This window comes from Vespa crabro, chromosome 19 (assembly GCF_910589235.1).
Source record: "Vespa crabro chromosome 19, iyVesCrab1.2, whole genome shotgun sequence".
Lineage (NCBI taxonomy): Eukaryota > Metazoa > Arthropoda > Insecta > Hymenoptera > Vespidae > Vespa > Vespa crabro.
The window spans coordinates 3,632,501-3,645,000 of NC_060973.1; the positions used below are offsets into that span (position 1 = coordinate 3,632,501).

General features: G+C 28.8%; 1 protein-coding gene and 2 non-coding genes across 5 annotated transcripts in view; all 3 read left to right on the plus strand.

Annotated features, from left to right (window-relative positions):
• Positions 1-12,500, plus strand: part of LOC124430655 (lachesin-like) — a 272,933-nt gene that overhangs the window by 122,921 nt on the left and 137,512 nt on the right. The gene's annotated exons all lie outside the window — the stretch shown is intronic.
• On the plus strand, positions 5,635-5,754 carry LOC124430925. Its single transcript, XR_006943879.1, has one exon. It is a non-coding gene; the product is annotated as a U5 spliceosomal RNA (small nuclear RNA).
• Positions 6,750-6,873, plus strand: LOC124430926. The gene has a single exon (XR_006943880.1). It is a non-coding gene; the product is annotated as a U5 spliceosomal RNA (small nuclear RNA).

A 12,500-nucleotide genomic window follows, 5' to 3' on the forward strand; every position in this document is an offset into this window, starting at 1 on the left:
TTTTTTTTTTTTTTTTTTAAATCGAATATTTTCAAGGAAAAACGTACATATTCTTTCGAACATATTATATTCGTTGAAAATACTTTAATTTCTAGCAAACGTTTTCATTCTGAAAAATCTGTTTTACAATCTATTTTCTCGACGACTCTTTCTTCTATGTGTATGTGTGTATATAAATATGTGTATATATATATATATATATATATAATACTTGGACTTCTTTCTCTTCTTCTTCGTTTTTCCTTCTTTCGCCACTTTGCCTTTGCCGAGCACGTCCTATTGCGTGCTACACAGTTGTTATTCTCGTATAAGCTCCGCGAAGATTGTAACGAGTAAACCCATAAAGTCGACGATATATACCGTGGATTAAGTTTTTTAACTCTTGCGATAAAACCTGCCCATATACACTTATTAACAATAAATACTTTTTGATATATAGTTTTTGATACAATAAAGTAAACGAACAAAATTAATATGTATATAAAAAAAAAAGAAAAGAAAAAAAAAAGAGGGAAGCGAAAAAAAAAAAGGAAAGAAAGAAGAGAAAAGAAGAAAAAGAACATTGTACATTAACATAGTAAATATTTTTCAAATTATTAAATTAACATCTTTACATTGTATTGTTTACGATCCTTTTCTTTTTTTGTTCGAATTTTTTTTTTTTTTCCTCTTAAATCGTTCTCATTTGATCGATCGATAAATGGAAGAAACATTTTTTTTATCAACATTTCGTGATGTTCTTGAAAGAAAAAAGAAAAGAAAAGAAAAGACAAAGCTACGTTAGATTGCATCGATAATTAAGATAAAAGAAAAAAAAAAAAGAAATTTACTAGCAAATATAGTTCTGCGCGCAGCAGGTAAGGAGGTAGTGACGGAGGCCAGGGGGAGAGTTTAAAGGAGAAAGGCAGAAGGTCCTTCTCCTCCTCCTCCTCCTCCTCCTCCTGCAAATACATCGAGCGTTGTACGGTACGTGCCTAAAGGCCATTCTCTTTACCTGCAAACGCGTCATCCTGCGCAAACGTTAGCCCCTTCCTCCCCCACACACTCTCCTTCTAAACCACTCTTGATACTCGCCTCTTGGATATTGGTAAAGTTGTATGAGACATCCTGTAACTTCAACGACTCCTGTCTTCCCCTTAGAAGTAGCCGAATTCCCAACCCAGATGTTGCTACATCCTGCTACACTCTTCTTTCCTTCTTCGTCTCATTCACCCCCATCCCTTACTCCCTTTCTCTCTCTCTCTTTCTCTCTTTTTCGTTTTATGGAATAGTAAAGGAGAGAGAGAGAGAGAGAGAGAATTCTGCTATCAAAGAAAACAAGAAAATACGTTTATTATTATCGTTTAATACGTTTGTACAATTGCATTCATGGGGAAAAAAAAAAAAAAAAAAAAAAATAAATAAATAAATAAATAAATAAATAAGAAGTCTTTTTTATTTTGTTTCATCGATAAAAAAAAAAAATCTATTTTCTTCTACCCTCTTGGAAATATAGAGCTAGAGCGAAAAGTCCTTATGTGTGGACAAAAAGTATCCCTTTTTTTGAAACGATTTTAAAAATCAATTTTACCCCTTTTCGAGACCTTTTAAGGTCAATCATTTTCCTCCCTTTACCTATCCTCTCTTTCGGATTGTAAAACTACCAATAGCTTCAACTGGAGGCTTGCAAAAAAAAAAAGTTCTCTAGTTCTCGAAAAAGAGAGTAATTGATTTTAAAGATCGCTTAGTAACTGAGTACATTTTGGCTCACCCTGTATTAAACGAATACCGAGAGAGAAGTTTTAAAGTAAATTACGTCAGAGTATATTTGTATGTTTCACATTTCATTGTGTTTGTTTGCATACAGATGATATATACCTACGTACGTACTATCTAATAAATATATATATATATATATGTATGTATATGTATATGTATTATATATAGATAGACGTATATAACGTTTATATAGTACGTACTACGCGTAGACATCATTTTATTTAGTGGAGAAAGGAGAAAAGAGAAAAGATAAAGGTCGTTTCATCGTTGTTGGTGGTTCAAAGTCGACGGTGGCACAACACGGCCACCAGAGAAGGAATCACTTTGTTTGTCTCGTTCTATTTACAATACTTTCGTGCAGTTTGCTTTTCTGTTTATCCACGTGCTTAGCCTTCGGCTCGCTTGTGTTGTTCGATGTAAGTCACGGGTAAACGCGACTGATCTAATTATTCCATACCGTGGTACGTTGGAGTATGCTGAAGTTCACGTTTCGATGTCTGACGAGTATAAAGAGGAAGATAGAGAGATATATATATATATATATATATATATATATATATATATATATATATATATAGAGAGAGAGAGAGAGAGAGAGAGAGAGAAGGGTGACAAGAAAAAGAGGGAAAAAAAATATTAAAGAAAAGATAAATAAAAACATTTTTCCTTAAGAATTTTCTCTTCATTTATTTCAGAAACACTTTCTCACACGTTTCTTTTTCTAAACAATTTTTTAAATTCATTATAATTCTTTCTGGATTTTCTTTCCTTTTTCTCTTTCTTTCTTTCTTTTTTTCTTTCTTTTTTTTTTTTCTTTTTCATTTCTTTCCTTTCAATCTTATCATCTATTTGATATTATTCACTTAACAATAATAAAAATGTAAGATATTTATCAAAATTTGAAAGGAAAGAAATAAAATTAATTTAATTAATGGTATAAATTTTATACGATTATTTATTTATATAATTATAATTATTATTTATGTATTATTTATTATATTTATATATTATTATTAAATAATTAAAATAATTATTTATGTAATTATAATTAATAATAAATATATTAATGTTTCTATTTTATTTATATATGTATATACATATATGTATACATATATATATATATATATATATATATATATATATATCAAGCAGTCATCATACTCATAATAAATAAAAGCATCATTTCGTTATTATCAATATTATTTTCGTTATTGTTAAAAATTTAATTAGAATATTCGTAATATAATATTTATATCTATAAATTTAGCTCATACATTTGTAATACCAGAGTAAATCAATTTTAGTGATTTGGATTTTGTAAATATGTATTAATAAAAACCCATAAATAGGAACAAAAATTTATTAATAATGATTGATCGAATCATAATCAATTTATATGTATATATATATATATATATATATATATATATATATATATATATATATATATATATATATATATATAGAAAAAAAGATGAACGAACTCGATTCATTAATAAACGATGACGTGAAATGGTAAATTAAATGAATCTGATATGTTGACAATCGAACGAAAACAGGTAGTAAATACGATCGTTACGTTGCCATTTCATTCTCTCTCTCTCTCTCTCTCTCTCTCTCTCTCTCTCTTTCTATCTATCTATCTATCTATCTCTCTCTCTTTCCTGTATACACATGTCAATGGTTCGAGGTGTGTATTAAGCGTAAGCAAAAGTACGAGAGCACTTAGGGAACTTCTTGCATGCATGCATCTACCTGCATTTCTATCTTACTATGACTATGTATAGACTATATATATATATATATATACTTTGGTAACGATAATGTTGTATTCTCGTGTAAATGAGAAGATAAAGGATAACGAGTTAATGAGTCTTCGTTACTCCTATATAATGTTTCATTGTTTCCTTATTATGTCATTTTCGTTTAGTCTAGTAAAATTTTTGTCAAGTTACATATAGTACTTTCAATTATCATTCAAACTAATGTAATAACTCATGACGATTATTATTTTACATTATCAAGATTTCTTATCTATTTATTTATTTATTTATTTATTTATTTATTTATTTATTTATTTATTTATTTATTTATTTATTTATTTATTTATTTATTTATTTATTTATTTATTTATTTATTTATTTATTTATTTATTTTTTTTTTTTTGGATTATTAAGTAATATCATCGATCATAGTTCGGATTTATTATTTTGATTTTTGATAATATTGACGTTAGAAAGTTTAACAATTATTATGTCTTGGAATTATTGTTTTAGGATGACTTTAAACTTAATTGCAAATTATGTTATTCAAATGAAAGACTTCATATGGATCGATCAAAGATACGAGAAAATGTAAAAAAGGATTAATAATGTTTCATTCAGATTGATCTAATCAATTCACAACTTTGTATAGAATATTTCTTTCGAAGTATTACGTTAATAAATTTTTAAATAGAATATATTTCTTATATTACTTTTATAACAATTTCATTTGGCTTATTATATCCTATGATATATCTTTTCAAATACTAACTTACCTCTTGTAAGTACTCAAGTAAGTGTTTTCCAACTGATCAGAATTTTTTCTATCAATCAAATAGGGACTAACGTGACAATCAGCGTGCTGATAGTGCTAACTGTTGTCATGCATACCACTAGATGGCGAATTTTCTCGATAGTGAATAGTAGTTAGATTTAGATTTAAGAAGGATTGACATGATTATTAGTAGTCATCATGTAAAGTATTTTTTTTGGGCCTTTTATTAATATTTTAAAGATTTTTATAGACGGGGAAAATTTTGTATAACTGATCTAATTATAAATCAATTTATTTCTAATTTTTCGATTCCTAACGTTATACTTAAGTTTATTGATTGATTTAAAAGAAATTTTTTTTTTTTTAGCTTTTACTCAATTAAACAAATATGCGCAAGGATCCTAAAAAAAAAAAAACTCTTTTGATTTCTGATTTTTAATAATAAATTATTTTTATATTAAATCAATATAAATAAGTAAAATATTATCAGCGTAAAGAGAATGAAGTAAAGAGAATAATGTAATTTATAATAATTTTGTTATATGGGGGAAAATTTGTTGAAAAATATTTGCAAGTTTTGTTGTATTTTTTAAATAAATTTTTTTTTTTTTTTTTAATCTCTTTTCATTAAAGTGGGCTTAATAATATATTTCGAAACACTTTCTTACTAGGAAGGAATACTCTTAGAGAAAAGAAGAGAAGAGAAAGTTTATTAGAGAAAATATTTAATCTTTATTTTTTTTTTGTTCTAATCAGTATTTTTAAATAATTTATACAGTATTAGAATATAATATAATTTTCTTTATTTACTAAGTTGCTGGTGTTACGATGATGGATAATTGAATTTATAAAAATGCGCACTTTTTCTGATTAAATTTAATTCCTTTTATTATTCGTGAGTATTTAAATAAACAATTTCTACAATTTTGTAAAATTATAAATCTTTTTCAAAAGATAATAATCGCGATGTTGTTTAAATGTCGTTACATAAGAAATAAATAAAAAATAATACAATTTGATATATTCTACGTTAATAGAGAAATTAAAACAATATTTTTGTGATCGTGTTTTCAACGAAAATATATAAATAAAAATATTTTATTAAAGTTTAAACGCTCGATACAAACCGTATTTATTTTATTAATACCGTCAACACGAAAAGTTTTATACTTGTGTAAGCAACTAACTTTAATAGAAAGTTCTTAAAGAAATTATGACTTGAGTTAAATTCTACGGTATAACTCTTTAGTTAGTATTTCAGCCACCAGGAGGATGGATCTTCTCACAAACGTTAATACCTTTGATAATATATATTTACCAAATCGTTAGAATCAATCTTCACTCTGGTTTCCCTTCAACACACGTATAAATCTTTCGCCTTTTACTAAAGATTTCCGTGGAGGGGAACAATTGATGAGTCTGTAAATGAATTTTTGAAAACCCGACGTAAGTCGGGTTCATTAATTAATTTAAAACAAAAATTTTTTTTTTCAGCTTTTTATACACTATATAAAAAAAATATATTAAGAACTTAAAGAATATATCGAATTTTGTGGTTTATACATTTTAAAATACACATCCTCTCCCCATATAGTTAAAAAATATATTTGGAATAATTAATATATACGGACTTTTTTAATAATATTTAATAAATTTGTTATATAATAATATTAAACAAAATTATTGTATCTCCGTAATAAGTGCCTGCTTATATAAAATATCTCTGAAAACATTCTCTTGATACAAATTTTATAGAGTTATATTTTTTAGAGTAACTTTTTACAAGGATATTAGAAAATCTTTCATTTTTTTTTTTCTAATCCAGTATTTTTAAATAATTCATAAAGTATTGTAAAATATCTTTATTATATATCTTATGAACGAATGAAAATTTTTTTTTAATTCACCAAGAGTTGCTGTGTTATGGCGTTGAAAATGATATTAAACTTTTATAAGATGCATATTGTTTCTTATTAAATTTAATTCCTTTATTATGCGCGAGTATTGTTATAAACAATTTTACTGCGTAAAAAAATTATATATAAAAATCTTTTCAGAAAAATAATCGCAATAATTTTTCAACATCGTTACATGAGAAACATATAATATAAAAATAGTAATACTGTGATATAGTGTAGAACAAAAAAATAAAAAAAAAAAGAAAATAATAATCATTGTTTTTCGATCACATTTTCAACAAGAGTATATAAATAAAAATATTTTATTAAAGTTTAAACGTTCGATACAAATCGTATTTGTTTTATTAGTATGAAAAGTTTTATATTTGTGTAAAAGCAACAAAACTTTTTACACAAAGTTTTTTAAAGAAAAATTATGACTTCAAATTCTATGGTATAACTTTAGTTAGTATTTCAACCACCAGGAGGATGAATCTTCTCACAAACGTTAATACCTATTATAATATATATTTATCAAATCGTTAATGTCGATTTTAACTCTGGTTTCCCTTCAATACACGTATAAATCTTTCGCCTTTTACTAAAGATTTCCGTGGAGGGGAACGATTGATGAGTCTATAATAAGAATTTTTGTACGCCCGACATTTTAATGTCGGGTCATTAATGAGATAAAACATAAATTCTATTCATAAGTTTAATTCAAATTTGATCTAAAGCTTTTATGCACAACACTGTATCATTATAGAAACTCCTATGGAACGTGTAATACATATAATACGTGCGCAGTTAGAGTTATTCGTAGTTTTGGTAAAGTTTGATTTTAGAAATTTCTCCGAAGTTTTACTTTACATTCGAAGTTCTTCTTTTCCTTTTTTTTTTTTTTTTTCATAATGTTGATTTCTTTACAATTTTTCAATTATACTTGCAAAATCAGGGTGTGTGCCACGTAACATCATTATTTACGTATACAATTTTATTTTAGTATACAATTTTATTTCTAGTTGATAATGTATAATGTAAAATATAAAATTGATATAAAATAAATAACACTGTAACTTTTACGTACATACAATTTTTATATTATAACTATGAATGAAAAATTAGAAGGTGGTGGGGGGGGGGGGGAAAGAGGAGGGCTTAGTAGAAAATTAATCGAATTTTTTTGTTTTTTTTTTCAACATTAACATTTACTAAATTAAATTAAATTTGAGTTATGGCTTTTTATTATTATATTAGTCGTTTCATTTATAGATATTAATGATGTTTTATTTTACATTATAAGAATTCTCTTTATTAATTTATTAATCGATTCAATAGATAATGTACGAATATGTACATTATAATATAGTAACATATATTTTATATTATAGTTATAACAAAAAGTTGAAAATTTTAGGGAATAATTATTGGAATTTGAAAGAATTGTTGGAAGAAAAAAAAAAGGGAGAACAACTTACAAATATCTTAATCTTAAAAAGTAATCCCTTAAATCGATTTCGTTGGTTTACACCATCGACAATTCGATGAAATCATTTTTTCGCATTCAAAGTAATATTCTCATTTGCTCCCCCTTTCCCCCTTGAATGGGGAAAAATCCTGTAAAATTTCAAATTAACTTTAGTTCCTCTCTCCCCTTCTCCCTACTCTTCCTACTCTCCTAGTCCTTGAAATCACGCATAAATCTTTCACCTTTTACTAAAGATTTTCATGGAAAAGGGGGAAACATATGATTAGAGTCTGTCTGTAACTAAATTTTTCAAATGATCCGAACTTGCAATCCTAAAGGGTCGTCATACAATCGAATTGCGAAAAGTAAACTCTTTGTCCTTCTCTTTAGATTATTGCTCTTCTCTTTCACGATTCAACTGGTCTTGTAAAATACTTGAATTGTGTCAGAGCTTTTATATTAGTTCGATGTCATTGGTATTCCTCCACCTCTCTCTTTTTCTGTTCTTTGACTAATCCAACAAGAGGGATAGAAAGAGAGAGGGAGAGAAAGAGAGAGAAAGAGAGAGAGAGAGAGAGAGAAAAGGGGACATGTATTTGACAGTGGGGGAAAAAATAGAAAGAGAGAGAGAGAGCGAGAGAGAGCGAGAGAGAGAGGCCAAAGAGAAAAAGGGATGGAAAAGTCGGTAGGGGAAAGGGAAGTTTTAGAAGGTGGAAAAACGAAAGACAAAAGTCACCGGAAGAGAGGACAGAGGGTCGAATTCCCAGTAGATCACTGTCACGCGGCGAGAAGCCAATATAAATACCTCAACGCTTCGCCCGGTTTCCAGTCTCTCTTTCTCTCTCTCTCTCTCTCTCTCTCTCTCTTTCATTCTTTCTTCTCTCTCTCTCTCTCTCTCTCTCTTTCTCTATCTATCTATCTATCTATCTATTTATCTCATTTTCTATGTCCTATTGCTCTAGCACATTTGTCGTGTTGCTGTGTTGCTTGGTACGCGTTCTCTCTCTCTCTCTCTCTCACTCTTTCTCTCTCTCTCTCTCTCTCTCTCTCTCTCGCTCTCTCTCGCTCTCTCTTTCTTTCTCTCTTTTGTAACCCGGCCTGTCCCGTTTGTTTTCCAGCACGCGGCGGCGTTTCTAGAAAGGAACACGGAGGACTGCAAATGCCTAGAGGGGAAAGGTAGAGTGTAGAAAAAGGGAGTTTGGGATGAGGGTTGAAGGATGGGAGGGAGGTGAACAGGGGAGGGGACGGGATAGCGAATGGAACGTCGCGCTTCTGCGACGCACGTTTCTCTAGAAAGTTGAAAGGAATCATAGGCAAGAAAGAAAGAAAGAAAAAGAGAGAGAGAGAGAGAAAGAGAGAGAGAGAGAGGAAGAGAAGGGACTAAATTATTCCACGTGCACGTACCCATTCTTTCTCCTTATCCCGTCTAGACCTCTTTCCTACAACCCCAAACTCGCCCCTCCAACCTCGTTGGTACCTCCGAAGGGATGGTTTGAGATTAAGGAGAATTCGTTTTCGTGAGCAAGAGAGAGAGAGAGAGAGAGAGAGAGAGAGAGAGAGAGAGAGAGAGATAGTTAGTCTAATATTTTCTTTAAGACCAAAATTGCTCGTCCTACATATCTACATTTACGATTTTCTTCGTTTCTTCTTAAAATTCGATTGTTAATAATTTTTTTTTTTTTTTTTAAATACTTCTGGTCCTACTAGATTAGATTTTTCGTCATTGAAATTACAAAGATTTTCTTTTGTTGATATCGTTTGAATATTTTCTGAGTATTATCTATTTTTTTTATAAATATTTATAAGAAATATGTATATATATTTATATATATATATATATATATATATATATATATATATATATATATATGTTTATAGAAAAATAGTAGAGACAATTAAATATCCATTATAAATAATTCCAATCAAGGCCATAAGTTTGATGGTTTAAAATTTAAATGAGATAATATTTTGTAATGGATAAAAAATTAATAGCACCTGTAGAAATATTGACAGAATAAAAAGGTGTATAATAATTTTAATTTTGTTTTTATTTATTTATTTATTTATTTATTTATTTATTTCTAATTCGTATCAATTCCTAACATCCACGTTACGAATATCTACTTATATTATTTTTTCTTGGAGCCCCGATACGTTGTATTATTCATACTTTGTACTCTTGTCTCATTTATTCAAAGTAGAACGTATTATACATACACAGACATAGACTCACAGCAGACATAGACACACACACACACACACACACATACACAGCAACCAGCCAATTCATTCTCCTCGTCTCGCGAGCCGTAAGGACGCCTTAAATCAATAGTATCCTATCTGCTAAACCGATCCGTGCGCGTGCTGTGACTAATTTGCAAGCTCCAATGCTCTCGATTCCGGTGTTACCGATCGATATATCTCCAGTGTTCCCGATTCGCAAATTAACTCAATTATGTAGGTGAAATCCTTCGATCGTGCTACTACTGGATAGCCGATCTGGAACTTGGAACGCGTGCCACCAATATGATATAATCTATTCTTTTCTAATCTGTAAATCATTGAAAATCTACTGTGATAAATTTGATCGTTTAAATAACAGAAAGATTTGTTTCAAATGTTCGCGAGATTATAAATCGTACGAAATATATCTAACAAAAAAATTCGATGAATGGAATTAAATAGATTAAAAAAATATATTAAAGTATGAAATATGAAAGATTTAAAGCGTAAAACTGATTTGAAATAAATCGATTTGAAAGAATTGAAAAGAAGAAAAATAAAGAATAAATCGGTATCATTTTGTACGTACGTATAACAACGAGATTCATGTTCTTGTGAATCGCATAGTGAAATTAACAAAATTAAGTGCCAGTCGATCTGATGAAAATTTACATTATTACTATTATTATTATTATTATTATTATTATTATTATTATTATTATTATTATTATTATTATTATTATTATTATTATTATTAATCGTCATTTTAATTTTATATATTTTTCTTCGATTTCTCTCTCTCTCTCTCTCTCTCTCTCTTTTATAATCCAATAAACAGAAAAAAGAATATTATTGCAATGTTTTTTCTAATCTGCAAAGAGCATTGAATCCTATGATAAATGTATTGTAAAAAGAAACAAAAAAGGAAAAAAAAAGAAAAAAAAAGGAACAAAAACGTGTAAAAAATGTTTTAAAAATTCGACGAAGGGAAGAATTAACAGGATTACAGAATATCCGAGAGCCTACGTGTGTGTGTGTGTGTGTGTGTGTGTGTGTGTGTGTGTATGTGTGAAAGATTAAAACATTGAACTGATTTTGGATAAATCGATTTCGCAAATAAAATTGAGAAAAATACGGACAAATGTTTCCTATTATATATTTGAGTTGTAAAATTTTTTACACGTCATCATGTTCCCGTGACTCGTTTAAAGGTGAACAGTCAACAAAATATCCTATTTATTTTCATTTTTCTTTTCTTTTTTTTTTTTTTTTTTTTTCGTTCTTTCTCTCTTTAGATTTTAGTAGGTAAATATACGAGCGATCGATACACAAGTGTTGGGTACACGGTCTAGGTCACGTCGTCTATAGTACGAGGTTATAAGTAATAGTAAACATTCCTATGAACTTCTAACAGAGAGATAGAGATAGAGAGAGAGAGAGAGGGGGGAGAGAGGTTTCTGAAGAGGAAAAGGTCAGTTCGGTTTAAGCTTTCGTTCCGTTCACACGTATATAATTTATCCTCTACAAAATCTAATCGCTATCGTTCAATGGAATTGTTTAATATAATACGTATTTAAACGTATCTCATATTAATATATAATTTATCATTTTAAAATATAAATTAAACGTTCGATCGAGTTACGTATTTCATAAAATCTCAATGAATATATATATATATATATATATATATATATATATATATATATATATATAGAATAATTATTATTATCGTCGAATATTAATATTTATCGTTTGAATCTTATGTGTATTATTTCTTTGTTACGTTTGATGATAATAAGGAGAGTGGGGGCGGGAAGGGAGGGAGTAATAAAAAAAAAAGAAAAAAAAAAAAATAAAACCAGAAGAAAAAGAAAAGAAACAGACGTCTTATTATTCGTTGTTGTTTCTCCCACGACGACGCACTGACTGGGCGACGTTTCGTTCGAGACTTGAAAGATATCATATACGCGCGAATAGAAGAAGGACTGAATTATTCCACGTGCATACGCCTATTTCTTTTCTTCTTTCGAAGGACGTTAGGGACGAAAGCCAGCGAGAAAGTCCCTTCGCGTCGCTCGTTTTTCATTCGTCTCGTAGGAGGACGGTGCCCTAAGGAACGAAGAAGGATAACTGGTTTCGAGAAAAGTGTGCGAGAAAGAAACTACATATACCGGTGTTATCTTTTGTTCTCCGGTAAGGTCCTGCGTTTACGATCTTATTCTCTTCCTTATCTTTCTTTACCAGGGAGAATATCTCGTCACGTACGTCCCTGAGAGTAGCGTGTATGGAATTAAGAAAAAAAATTTTTCTTCTACGAAAAGTCCATACAGGAAGATAGTAAGATCGCGATTCGAGATCGAGTTAACGAACGTTATATCAATTTTATTATCTTTCTATTATTTTCTATCGGATTCATCTAATATCTCATATATATTATACTATATCGTTGTATTTAATAATTATTAGCATTCGTTATATTAGACCCAATTATGCTTGGTTCATGATATTCCAATCGATTTTGATTCATGATACTCTATAAATTTCTTCATAATCATGTGAATTTCATTTATGAATAGTAGTACAAGTATTAGTTATTGATTAGTAAATTCGTATTG